Consider the following 14444-nt stretch of genomic DNA (forward strand, 5'->3'; position numbering starts at 1 on the left):
GCGTACTAATGTGCAAATGCATCTGTGTAATTATTTCCTTTATTGAAATAATTACTCTCACGTCCATGTGCTGCACATTTCACAACTGCAATTTTAGATGGCAACAATTTCAAATTGTTGTCCTAGCGGAAGTCATGAAACTACACTGTGACCAGAAATCGTGCAAAATCCCAAAAAGCATACAATTAATTTTCGTTGTAACACACTGTGTGCGGGCAATATAACAGGCTCTAGTAAGAGTAATCAACTCGGCAACCAGGGCAGGAAACGCATTGCACAAATATGATGCTTCAACAATTGCTTCAACAATTTATGTCGATGTGCAAACAGATATGCTGCACACAAATGTCCTTTAGTCTCTCCTAAACAAGGGCCATGGACAAATAGAATCAAATCAGCTTGATTCATTGGCACATCTTGTATGTCAGGTATCACTTTTGTGCACCATGCTGTTGTTTCCAAACAATCATGTTCTTCATCATCATGGTTAATATAATTCTTTACTTTCAGAAGTGGCAAAAGAGTAGCAGGATTTAAAGTTCCGCAACTTTTTATTGACTCATTTGGGCTGCGAAAATGACTTACTTATACTTGCTTAACCTCGCATTGGTTAGATGTCTACTAGTTTGGTTTAAAAGTGTATCTACTAAGTTTGCCACATAAATAACATATGACCCAAATCCACTGCATCACTTTGGGTGATGGCAGAAGCTGCAACAGATCACAAAGGTCTAGGAAGGACAATGGCAACTGGATCTGGGTTTCCAGAAATGTATGTAACACGCCTTTTGCAACTGCTATGCTCTTGAATGAGAGCAGAAAGAGAGCACCCTTCAATTTTTTACAATACAAAAATAACTATAACCTGGTTTTCCTAGAGTGGGTGCTGGTATACACCTGTTACAACGCATTTGTTACAACGCACTACTGTTACAACGCGACTTTTACAACGCATACCATTACAACGCATTGCGCTGGGGGGCGCTCTAGGATAGGGAATAAGTATAATTTACTATCCAACACCTTCCCTAGGGTCCACGGGGACTGGAGTTAGAATAGTAAATTATACTTACCACTATCCAGCACCTCAAAGCGCTATGCGTTGTAATGGTATGCGTTGTAATGGTCGCGTTGTAACGGTAGGTAGTTGTAATGGTATGCGTTGTAACATGGTACATCCGTGGGTGCTGCACACAACTCGTGTCTCAACTCTTGGATGTGATTCATGCAGCCCTCATCCCAAGTCACTGAATCAGTTATTTTGCTCTGTGTCCGTCTTTTTGCAATGCCTTAGCAGGGTGGGGAAAAGTGGGAAATCACTGACAACAGTACCTTTTGAATTCCCAATATTTTTATTGGCCTAGCAAATCCCTATCACCAACAGCTCCCTTATGATCCTACGTTGCACCGTTTTCTCAATTACTGGGGTAATCCCTTCCTCAGCTTCATCAGCGAGTCTATACTGTGGTATATTTTGATGGACTTCTCTTGGTTTTAATGTAACATACACTGGCTTAGCACTTTTAATTAGCCCAATGTCTTTGCATATAAAATCCCCAAACCTCCCTTTTCAAAGTCTTTTAAATATTAAGTTCTTCTGTGAGAACTGGGAAAGTGTTGACTTTCACTAACTCGGATTTCAATTTGAACTCAACTCTGGGTTATTTGTTTGTATGAAGGTACCATCTGGTGTACAAAAAATTACATAATGCAATTTACAATATAAATCTCATCCCACCAAGTTGGTAGAACTTGTTTGGCTAATTATAAAGTCATGCTTAGTTGTAAAGTAGCCGATCTTCACTGGAACAGAAGCTGAAAGTTGTTGAACCTCTTATTTGTTTGCAATGTCTACAGCTTGGACTTATGTTCCAGTGAGGGGAAGGTCCGGTACTTCCACCTGTCTAACTGTGGATTGGATACCACCAGCATCAACTAGAAAGGTTATGGGATGACCATTACTGTACCTTCTTCATATGGTCCACTGTGGTCCACCTCAGGAAACGCACCTTGCATGCAGTCCTCCTCCCTCTTAAGCAATATCATTGTTCATAGGTCTTTGTGATGCATCTAGGGTAGCTGAAAATTGTGGAAATGTATCACTTATCACTAATTGTCTCGCAAACTATTGTGCCAAAGATGCTCGCACCCTGTAGCTTCTGTGGAATGTTTACTGCACCATTATGTAACTGTGTGGTTAGGATGGTACTAAAGACATGAGTTCTGCACATGTTGCTGTTGGGTAGGGATCGGTAACATCATCTTCATCCCATTCTATGACATCGGAGTAATTACAGACACCTTCTGCATCTCATTGACACGCTGTAGCGCGTGCATATTCAACCCACACTCTATTCTCAATGACTTACCTTTCCACATCAGTGGCACACTGCAGATTTCGTTGTCCCATTGTTACCATCTTTATAACATCTCATTGGTCTGGGGCATCGACGTGTGCCCCCCTTGCTGAAAAAACTAAGTCTGTGTTAGCATCAGCATCTTTGTCAATTTCTTTTTCGACTCATTATAATCACAGTAATCTCACCGATAGACTTTACTTGCTAACACATCATGCTCTGGTGAAATGGTGTGCTCAGCTTTAGTTCTAATCCAATACAAAAGCTGAGACCAAACCTGATGCACCTTCTTTCATAGGATTCAGAGGAGTAAGAATGAAGCAAACAGCATGAGCTCAAAGATGACGAAAAGACATAGTAATATTCCACAAGTTATAGCACATCAGGTGTAACATTACCCAGCAATGCAAAGAGCAATGACCCTTGACATAAAATAAGCACACAATCAAAATACATTAAACAACATAAACAGATGGAATAAGGTATCAGAAACAGGCACAATATTTTTGGAAAAAAAACTCATCAGTTGTGAGCATGGAACAAAGTGGTGTGTAACTAATAATAATAGGCAACAGTTTCAGGGCAGCACCAAAACCGCCAGTCAGTAGCACATCTGGTTAACCCGTTGCCTGCAACCTCTTGCCAAGCAAAGGCCCATATAGTAAGGTGAAAGACGAGATACAGGGGACATATAAGTGGGCATTGATGGACTGAACAGAGGGTCGGAGGTGTGGCACAGCTGGAAGTCGTGGATTGCATATGACGGACTGTTAGATCAGGATGGTGCCTGTCTCTACTGCTCTCCTTCCTCACCCGGGCTCTCACTCCCTGCTGCCCTCCCACCTCGCCGGGCTCTCACTCCCTGCTGCCCTTCCACCTCGCCGGACTCTCACTCCATGCTACCCTCCCACCTCACCGGGCTCTCACTCCCTTCTGCCCTCCCTCCTCACCGGGCTCTCACTCCCTGCTACCCTCCCACCTCACCGGGCTCTCATTTCCAGCTGCCCTCCCACCTCGCCTGGCTCTCACTCCCTACTGCCCTCCCTCCTCACCCGGGCTTTCACTCCCCGCTGCCCTCCCTCCTCACCCGGGCTCTCACTCCCTGCTGCCCTCACACTTCACCCAGGCTCTCACTCTCTACTCTGCCCTCCCACCTCACTGGGCTCTCGCTTCCTGCTCTGCCCTCCCTCCTCACCCAGGCTCTCACTCACTGCTGCCCTCCCTCCTCACCGGGCTCTCACTCCCTGCTACCCTCCCACCTCACCGGCTCTCCCTCCCTGCTGCCCTCCCTCCTCACCCAGGCTCTCACTCTCTACTCTGCCCTCCCACCTCACTGGGCTCTCGCTTCCTGCTCTGCCCTCCCACCTCACTTGGGCTCTTACTACCTGCTACCCTCCTCACCTCGCCGGGCTCTCACTCCCTGCTGCCCTTCCACCTCGCCGGACTCTCACTCCATGCTACCCTCCCACCTCACCGGGCTCTCACTCCCTTCTGCCCTCCCTCCTCACCGGGCTCTCACTCCCTGCTACCTTCCCACCTCACCGGGCTCTCATTTCCTGCTGCCCTCCCACCTCGCCTGGCTCTCACTCCGTGCTGCCCTCCCTCCTCACCTGGGCTCTCACTCCCTGCTGCCCTCCCACCTCACCGGGCTTTCACTCCCCGCTGCCCTCCCTCCTCACCCGGGCTCTCACTCCCTGCTGCCCTCACACTTCACCCAGGCTCTCACTCTCTACTCTGCCCTCCCACCTCACTGGGCTCTCGCTTCCTGCTCTGCCCTCCCTCCTCACCCAGGCTCTCACTCCCTGCTGCCCTCCCTCCTCACCGGGCTCTCACTCCCTGCTACCCTCCCACCTCACCGGCTCTCCCTCCCTGCTGCCCTCCTTCCTCACCGGGCTCTCACTCCCTGCTGCCCTCCCACCTCACTTGGGCTCTTACTACCTGCTACCCTCCTCACCTCGCCGGGCTCTCACTCCCTGCTGCCCTCCCTCCTCACCGGGCTCTCACTCCCTGCTACCCTCCCACCTCACCGGCTCTCACTCTCTGCTGCCCTCCCTCCTCACCGGGCTTTCACTCCCTGCTGCCCTCTGTCACCTCCTCCACCCCCCTCCGCCTGTAGGGAGACTGTATTTGCCTGCATATTGAAGTTCTCTCTTCCCTTCCCAGGAGTAGGACCCGGGTGCATCCTTTAGCAAGCAGTGTGTTTGGTTTGTAAGGCCCAGCACCCAATGAACGGATTTCATAATTCTTGGGAAATGAATAAAATGAGAATAATTATTGATTAGGCCAGTTTCCTGATTGTGCACTACATGATATATTGAAAATGGATATACAGGAAGGCCAATGTACAATGAGTAAGCCACACCTAAAATTCCAGACAACTTTTCATTGTGAATGCTTATTCGTTATAGTAGTAGGCCACGAGTAAGTTCCTTGTTTGGGACTTACAATGCCTCTGGGATTTATATTTTTGCCTGATTTACTGGCATTTCAAAGTACGCTGTGTGCAACATGCACTAGTCATGATACACATTAAAATGTCCGAACATTACCCACAAATGTGTTTTGCTTTCAGTGCCCAGGAAGCAAGTGGTGCCTTGTAAGCTGTGTCAGCCTAGGCTGACACACACACAGCCGCACCCGAGTACTTCACACGTCTTTAAAAGACCATTTACATGTTAATGAGGCTTTGTTCACCTCTTAGCGCCCCTGCAGCCCCACTCTGACTGTTGCTGGAATCGCCCCCGCAGAGCAGTACCGGTGGTGTTTCCTGACACTTTAAAAAAAAAAAAAAAAAGAACACGGTACGATGTCTCAAGGTCCGCGAGCCGCACAGGAAGGCTTGCTGGGCCGCTGCCGGCCCGCGGGCCGAACTTTGAGTAGCCGTGGTCTAATGTCATCTTTTGGGGCTCTACCGTCCATTAAAGCCTACTCCAGCTTTAAAGGTCCGAGCCGAACATTTCATTCCTGCTGCCATCTGTAAGGTCTTGCGGAGGTCCTTGGCCTCCTCTCTGTGCAACTCCATACTCGCAGCCTCGGCCCAACTCCGTACCCAGCCTTGTCACTGCTATATTAAAGAGAGGTGACTACTCTTTACTCTTCCGGTTTCAGACTATAGAGCTCTTGGTAAATAGGAGAGACAAGTTCAAAATTTAGATTCAGTTTTTGAGTGCTTAAAGACACTCTGCAGGATGGGCTCATCAACCATTGTGCCAGTCAGCTCAGTGATATCAGATGAAAGTTTTACCACCTTATTCCTCAAGTTGGACAGATGTGGGCAGCCCCAACATATGTACAGTAAATCATCTTAGGGAGTTTGAAATCTTGGGCTCTTAAAGTCCGCATTGAGGGATTCATTTTTCAACAATTTGGGAGTCCGGTACGCTCTATGTCAATTCTTAAATTGGGTGTATTGAAAACGGAAATTATAGGATAAACAACTATTGTAAGATTTTATTAAACTAAATGGTTTTAGTGGGGTTTCAAGAGGTTCTCGGTTTGCTATTTTCCATGTGTTTTGGCTGACCTATGAATCTCACTGGGATCAATCACTTCGGGCAGTCGTGGAGGAAGGTATCTCAAGTAAATCTAATCTAATTAATTCAACTAAACTTTAATCTTTTTCATAAGTTTGTATTTGTTAGAAATGGAATATGCCTATATCCTTAATGAAAAGTGTTCATCATCTTCCTTGATGATGAACGCTCCCCAAGTGAAGCGGTGTAAACTTAACCTAGGAAAGCACAGTTTCCTCTCAGTTTTCCAGTTCAGCAACACTGGTGTATTGCAACTAATGTTTAGTCCGATTTGGATTGCTTGGACTGATCCAACTTTAATTTACATACTTGAAAAACAACGAGAACGTTCCACAATTCTATTGTCTAACTGCCCTTCACAGCCATAGACAGTGAGTTCCATATAAGACTGTAATGCCAATAAATTGACAGGCAGAGCACAGCAAAACGTTTCTACGGAAGCCTTAAACTGTACTTGAAATCGGGCACGTTGGTTTAGGGTTAACAAAGAAACTTCAATTAAAGCTACATTAAATATCCCTAACGCAATTTGTGGCCATAATATTGTATGTAATACAGCATGTTGGCCCAATTACTAAACGACTTAAAACAATCCTCCAATTAGTTTAGATTAAGAGTTATGCTGTATGGATAATCCCTTCAAACTCTGCTTCAACGTTTTTTTTTCAAGCATTTCTTCACTCTTTATTTCCAGTATAAAGCATGCTGTGCCAGGCATGCAGTTGACTCCTCAACTTTTAACCTTGTCCTATCGTGTACTTGCCTCTTTCCCGAAGTACCCTCTTTATTTTGTTCCTGTCCTTTCTTGTTATGTTGTTCTTGTTTTTACTCCATTCTTTCGTTATATATTGCACTGTGTCCATTTCTATGCCTATCGGCTGTGTGTTTTGATTTCTTTCAGTTGACTGACGGCTACAGTTGCAAGTGTTTTTGTTGTACCATTGCGTTGCTTCTGCAGTGCTTCTTTCCTATGATCTTGCTCCTTCTTACTTGTATTATTCATCACCCGTGTTTTTGTTTGACTGCTTCCATGACCTCATAATTGCTAATTGTGTTTTGTACAGTAACGAGTTTGGCTTGTAAGGAACCTATTCATTCACAGAGACGCGTTTATTGGAGAAGGTGCACTGAATCTGGGAATTACATATTAGTGTGCTGTCTGTGCATTTGAATTCTTCCCTGTGATGCAAAAAATGATATTTGTTAAAAATCAATGTTCAAATCAAGCTCAAATCTTAGCATGTTATTTGGTTTGTATTCGAAACAAGCATTCTGCTGACAGGACTAACGAATTTGCAAAAATTATAAATTCATTCAGCAGTATGGCTTAATTTATTTGTTCCCTAATCTTTTAGCGATTCACTTCTCTCATTTCGATTGGCAAGCTCTGAGGGGAATGATAAACAGATGTGATGCCTTATCTCAGTGTGTTGCTAACTAATCCCAGCGACACAAGCTTAATTTTTTTTAATATAAAGTCTGGTTAGGAGTTCGATAGTGGACGTTAATATATGACCTTTTTATTTTCTTAAGTGCATCTACATACAGAGCAAATAGAAACAACATAATTAAATAATTTCAAGATAGAGTTGAGGGATTGCAAGCCATGGGCCTAGTTCAAGAAGTAAACGCATTCTCAGCAGATTCACTCCTACTGGAGTCATTCATATGCTCCATGGTGTTGCATTTAAATCCAACAGAACACAATGTGGAGGCACAACTCTTTTATTTGATAAAATTATTTCCTAGTTAAACAAACTGGTGTATATACCAGCATCACTTTATATCTCAGCACCTGCTAACATGCCAATGCAACCGGACAGCTTGATGGGAAACACTGAGCCCTATCATTGGTGCCCTATCATTGGTGCATGAGCAGTTCAAAGGCCCAACTTGTAACACTTAGTGTCCCCTGCTTTCGATAATAGTGATTTTTATTGTATTTAATCTTAAACCCAAAGCTGAAAAAGTTGTGATTGAGTTAGAGTACTTGAAATCAACTTGTTAAGTTTTTGTGAATGATTTGCAGAAATTGGAATACGTTTCAAAATATTTTGCTGTTAAGAAGTGATAGTATTGCAAAACATACTTAGGCTGGTGCTGAGATATAAGTTGATGGAAATTCAATTAAGGACATCATTCTATCCCAGGACTGGAGGCTTGGGTTATGCCTATCGCTTTCTTCACTTTATTACAGCAGCTATCTTAAAAGTACCAAACAAAACCACATTTCCCAGAAACCACCGGGAAATTGGTAAAGACAACAGCAGGCAACATAGTCAACCAAATCTCATCATCTAATCAGGAGCTAGGGATCCCTCTATGGTCTTTAGTCGCTATCCACTAAATCCTTTTTCTTCGCTGCTCGCAGCCCAGATAAGTCCTATGTGTTTTCTCTTCTCTTGCCAAATGTTGGATTGTTGAGTTGATTCCCTGCTTGGGTGTGATTGCCTGGGCAGCGGGGGGCTGCATTTGCACTCCTATGCGATGTTTATTATAGTTCCTGGTATGTCGAGTGCGGTGCTGGCTTGCAGTCACTAGATGGCACTGTGGGAGTGCCTTTTCTGTATGGTTTGTGATGCGTTTTTAGAATTACTGTCAGGATCCAGAATCGTGCGCCACTTGCCTATGCCTCTGCCTGCCCCTGGAGAGTGACGCCCTCACTGTAGAGGGTCTGTACAGGCTGTAAAGCCTCCATTTATTTCTTGGCACCCTGTGCAAATCCCAAGGTAGGGTTATCCGCTTATTCCGATGGCCCTCAGGGTTGTGTAACATTAATTAGATGGCTACCTGTCTTATGGGGACATGTTCCCAAGTGGCGAGTTCACGCTTAAAATCTGAATATTTTCCAGGGAAGGTAGTGCCCCTGGGTCTGGACCCCTTTCGATTACGACTCTATCCCTTATTGAATTGCTGGCCCCCCAGCACCAAAAAGAGTTTGCCTGGTGATTGTCATTGCGCAACAGTGTAATATAATGCCTGCAAGCGCTGTGCCAGAGCACTGGTAAGTGGGGTGGCTCCTGTTCACCTTACTGCAGTCAACGTGTCGGAGCAGTGGGACGAGGATTCCTGAACCCATGTATCATGGGATGATGAGATTTATGATGCAGTGGATGTGAAAATCTATAGGGTGGTGGAAGAGACAATGCCCCCCCCTCCCAGAGTAGCGCCTAGTAATTAAAATCATGTGTGAATGCGCCAAGTGGACCTGGGCCCTCTCTGACCTAGTCCTCAGATGACCAGCCTGCTCTGGCCAAACTCCACCAGGAGGACAGGGTGGATCACAATGCCTTTGAGTGTCTGCGTGAGGCATTCCTGTCCCAAAACCAATTTCACACTGCGCCCACGGTCACAGCTCCCCTGCCAAAGGTGTCGCCAAGCCCAGTTTCGCGTGATCCCCCGGGAATCGTGCTTGATCAGAAGAAGCTCCTCCATCCTAGATCATCCAAATGGACCCCTTCCATGAAGGTGGGGAACTATGTGGCTAGTAGGATAAGAACCCCGTTGGGGAAAGAAGCCCGTAGTTGTCTTAAGGAAGAATGTCCGTACCCCTCTTTGGATGGCAAGGTAGCTCTGACCCCGGTGCTGGACCCCATGATGGCAACATTGCTAGTGAAATTCATGAAAGACCCGAAGAAGGGCATTGACAGATCCTGCCGGGTTTGCCAGGATAAGCTCCTGGATGCACTTGACCCCATGACCATGATCCTGGATATGGCAGAGGATGCCAAAACATCGGACCTCCTCATTTCCCCGGAGGCACTCTCTGGTTGAACACAGCGTGCAGTTATCTTTCTAGGCAATGCCAACTGTGCGCAGCCCACCGAGCGGAGATGCTCTTTTCGAATTAAAGTAGACCCTAAGTGGGGGACTTGGTGGACTCTGCAGCGGGGGCTGTGGTCCAAGGGGGACTATTCTGAGAGTGTATTTTTAAAGAGTTTGGAAAGATTGTGAATACGTTCACGTCCTTTGACAAAGCCCAGTCATCTCTTGAAAGGGTATTCTCCTGACGGGTTTTCCGCGGGCCGCTCGACTGGCTAGTCCTCCTCTCAATGTCCTAGAGGGCAAGGCTCCAGGGGCAGGCAGTTCCAGGATGAATCCTGCTGCGGCCAGGGGTCCAGAGGCTATGGTTTCAGAGGGACCTATGCTGCCTTAAATTCTGGTAAGTGTTTCTACTTCTTCCCTTCTAAAAGTAGGGGGCCAGCTGGCAAGTTTCTTCCATGTGTGGGGAGCGCTCACGAGCAATGTATGGGTCCTGCTGACAGTTCAGGGCTTCCCTATAGAGTTCTGTGGGGTCCCATGTCAAGAGACAAGTCCCAGACCCATTTAGTTTTCCCAACATGTGGCAGACTTAGTAGATGTGGAGGTTGCCTCGTTCCTGGAAAAGTGGGATATTTGTCCTACGTCCCCTCATCCACAGGGTTTCATAAGCAACATGTTCTTAGGCGACAAAGCAGATGGGGGTCAGAGGCCAGTGCTGAACCTTTGTGAGTTCAATGAATGGCTGGTTTACCGCCATTTAAAAAAGGAGGGGATTAATCTCCTTCGGGATTTCTTGCGTCCAGCGGACTATATGATCCAACTGGACTTGAAGGATGGGTACCTGGCCATTGTGATTCTTTTTCCTCTCACAAGAGGTTCCTAGAGTTCTTCTGGCACCAGCAGATAATCCAGCTCACAACTCTCCTCTGCTCCTTTGTGCTTCATGAAGGTGCTCAAATTCGTTGTGGAGTATCTTTGAGTGCAAGGGATTTGCCTTATTGTGTACCTCGACGATATGCTCATCCTGGCGCAGGATCCTCAGCAATTGTTGGTGCAATTGCAGCTAGCGGTCAATCTATTGGAAGCCTTGGTATTGTAATAAATGTGAAAAAAATCCTTCTGGTACCTTCTCAGAGGGCTTTCCTCTCTGGGGTTTGTCATAGGTTCTACCAGAGCCACTCTGAGCCTTCTATCTCGGAAGATAACCAAGATCTGATGCAAGCTCTGCAGAACGTTGGCCAGACAGAGCCTAGTAGGGCTCTTGTCGTCTTCCATCGAGGCCATATTTTCAGGGCCGTTATGTTATTGGGCACTGCAAAGATTGAAAGCATTGCATTTGTGGAGAGGCCTCGCTTAATCTCAGTCAGTCGTTCTGTCCTTCAAAGCACGGGAGGAAATCATCTAGTAGGTTTCCCACATGGAAGCATGGAATGGGAGAGAAATGTTTGGATCAGTTATCATAGAATCCAATGCTATAAGGTCAGTCTGGGGTACTTGGTGTAGAGATTTCTCCACAGGAGGGACGTGGTCTCCGCAGGTCCAGGCATTGCACATCAACTGTGAGGAGCTCTAGTGGCTTCATTTGCAATCCAGTGTTGGACCAGAGACAAGATTCAGCCCTGTGTCCTGCTCAGAATGGACAACATTTCGGCTGTCCGGTACATCAGTCATCTGGGTGTTACATGAGCAAAGGTTCTGTCCGATCTGGCAACTAATTTTTGGCAGTTCTGCCTCGACCATCAGATATCGATGATGGCAGAGTACCTTCCCGGTCATGAGAACCAGGTGGCGGATTGGAAGCTTTGTCATTTTCGGGATTGCAGCTTGTGGAAGCTTCATCCAGAGGTTCATGCCACAATCCAAGAATGGGGAAGTCCTTTTTTTCAGTGGATCTTTTTGCTCCCACGTTGGACCATCAGCTGCCTCGGTTCTTCAGTTGGAGGCCGGATCCTCTGGCAGGTGCCACAGACGCATTCCTGCAAGACTGGGGGAAGATGTGAGCATAGCGGTTCTCCCGTTTGTGATCATCACAAAAGCTTTGGCCCAGATCAGGCGCCAACATCCGGAGGTAGTCCTGATCATCCCGATTTGTATGGTTTCCGGTTCTTCTGGAACTTTCTTGGGCTTTTCCAATTCATCTCCTCATTTTCAGATTTTCTTCTCAACCCGGATCGGAACCTGCATCAGATGGTGTTGTACTGATCCTTCTGCCTGACGGCGTGGAGGATTACAGGAGTAGATGGCCGATACTAGGCCTTTTGTCACAGGTTGAAGGCTTCTTGTCTAATGCCTGGTCTGACAGCACAGTCAAGTGATACAGGTCGGCTTGGGGACAATGGTGTTATTGGTGTGTGCAATGGGGTTGTGATCCTATGGGTGCAGAGGTAGTTCAGATCCTGAATTTTTTGGCCAGTCCGGTCCAGCCAGGGTAAGGCTATCAACCTTTTGTTATCATGGCAAACTAATAGATTTCTTTCGCGTAAGGAAATATCAGAGAAGCTGGCAATGCTTGTCTGTTTGATATCGTGCAGATGGGTGTCTGATGTTAGAGCTCTAGATATCACGTAAAGGTCCCTTTTTTCCTTCGGGGGTTTTTTTTACAATCAGGAGGGGTCTTAAATGTAACACTAGGGTTATAGAGTACCCTGCAGTTCCTGATTCTCCTAAGCTATGCGTGGTGCAATGTTTAAAGGCCTGTTAGGAGATGTCAGCAGATTACAGGCCTTCAGGAGAGAAACGGCTCCTTATTGCTCTCAGGAAACCTCACAAGGCCTTCCCCACCAAATCATGTTGAGTGCAGGGGGTCATGCAGGAAGCTGCCATAGATCTCACCATTTTTGGTGCCCATTCTACTAGTAGGGGCAATGTTCTCCAAAGCTTTCAGTCTAGGTGCACGGCCTGATGACATTATGAATGCCTATGACTGGTCCTCAGATTCTGCCTTTAAAAGGTTCTATTTTTAGCCAATTGTTAATATGGCCCATTTGATGGTAAGTAAGCTTTAAACTAGCAATGTCAGAGCCTTCGGTCCTGACACAGAATGAAACAGCTCCTAGTTAAAGTAACGGAAATCTTCAATTCTATTAAGGACACTAAGACGAGGATTGTCCTACCACGGATATGTGATCCGGGAGGCCCTCCTCAAGACTAGTAAGTAATGAGTTTTTTACTCTCTTGGTCTAGATTGTTGTATACTTATGATGTCAGTAGATATGTTCTTGTGTATACTTTAGTTGTTCTCTTGGTTCCAGTGTCTTGTGGTAATTTCACTTCTTTTGTTCCAGACACAGACACTGGAAAGCAAGATGTGTAGGAAAGGTCAATGGCGTGACTCGCACAATGAAAGAGTATTTGGAGGATAGAGAAAAAGGACTATATAGAGAATCCTGGCTCCTGAGTGAATGATTGGATCTGGCAGACTATGTTGCCTACTGTTTGTTTTTATCAGTATCTCGGTGGTTTCTGGGAAATGTGGTTTTGTTTGGTACTTTTAATATGGCTGCTTTAATAAACTGAAGAAAGCGATTAGCATAATCCTTATCTCCGTGACCTTCGTAGAATTGAAACTTTTCATTACGTTAGTTAGGAAATTTTTCTTTATACAGCAGTTCGAACTGCAGTATGGCCTCATAGTTTGCCAGTTTAACAGTTTTTTGCACTTAGTGTCCCTTCCTTCGCTGGGAAGATATTTAAGGATTAGGCACAGGAAAATTGAAAGGGATGGTGCAGCGGCCTGTGATTCAAACTCGGAGAAATATGGCATAAATAAAGACATTGTGACATTGGGTTATATAATTGAAGGTGCGCTTTAGACAGTGATTGTACTGTTCAAAGTGCAAACGTTTAACTCTGTATTTCTCTGATTTAATACATGAGCTGCAGACAGTATGGTTCAGAACCAATGAAGCCTATGGTATGTGCTTCTCAGATACAGTACACCAGTAATTCATTTCCGTTTCTGCAGGTACCCTGTTTTTGTATTAGGTAGATGAAAACAAACCATCTTGTGTAAACCATTACATAACAAGCCAAGCTTAATTTTTAAAATCTAGCAAGATTTTACTGTGACCATTTCTTGTAAAGATTGCTGGGAGTTTAAATGCACATTCTGCAAAAAGAGCAGAAAAAGCTGGACTTAACTGGGTAAAGTTCATGGAAAGTTACGGCATGTAAAAGATGTATGCAGTGTATTTTCCAGAACAACAAGACTCTCGCCTGTTATTGCGCCCCTTTTTTCAAACATTAAATATGACATTTTCCAGAGTTAACACACTTATCCCATTTGTTGTGTCATAAACAAATGTGACCAGAGGGTCAGAATTGTTGAATTAAATGTTATGACTGTCTCTGCATTACTCCGCCCTCTTTGGAATAACCAATTTGCTCGCGGAATCACCTGAGGTATTTCACTGAGTCGCCTGCTCCTGGCCTTAAAACAGCATGCTAGCAAAACAAACAAGAATCCTTTGGCTGGATCGAACCAACTTCTTAACATTCAGTTAACATTCTGTAAGGGGAATCTGAAAAAAGGCGATAAACAGAATTCTCTGAAAAGAGCAACAAAGTGGGATGTAAAATGGTAATCAATAATGTGAACCAAGCCAGTATTGGAAAACAGATTAACAGACAAGGGGCCATGTTTGTTTTATATAATTTTTCTTCCCTTTAGGGGATTGAAAATTGTTGAAAAATGTATCGACATATACCGTCCTTAGTGTGAACCACACATAGTTTATATAGCTCAGTTTGTACATGTGTCTTTATTTCAGCTTTCTTTACAAGACATATTTGA

The 14444-nt window shown here is 45.3% G+C and overlaps 1 protein-coding gene across 6 annotated transcripts in view; it reads left to right on the top strand.

Annotated features, from left to right (window-relative positions):
- The window catches only part of NRG1 (neuregulin 1), a 1782260-nt gene that overhangs the window by 1550056 nt on the left and 217760 nt on the right, over window positions 1-14444 (top strand). The window lies entirely within an intron of this gene.

This window comes from Lissotriton vulgaris, chromosome 3_1, assembly GCF_964263255.1.
Source record: "Lissotriton vulgaris chromosome 3_1, aLisVul1.2, whole genome shotgun sequence".
Classification (NCBI taxonomy): domain Eukaryota; kingdom Metazoa; phylum Chordata; class Amphibia; order Caudata; family Salamandridae; genus Lissotriton; species Lissotriton vulgaris.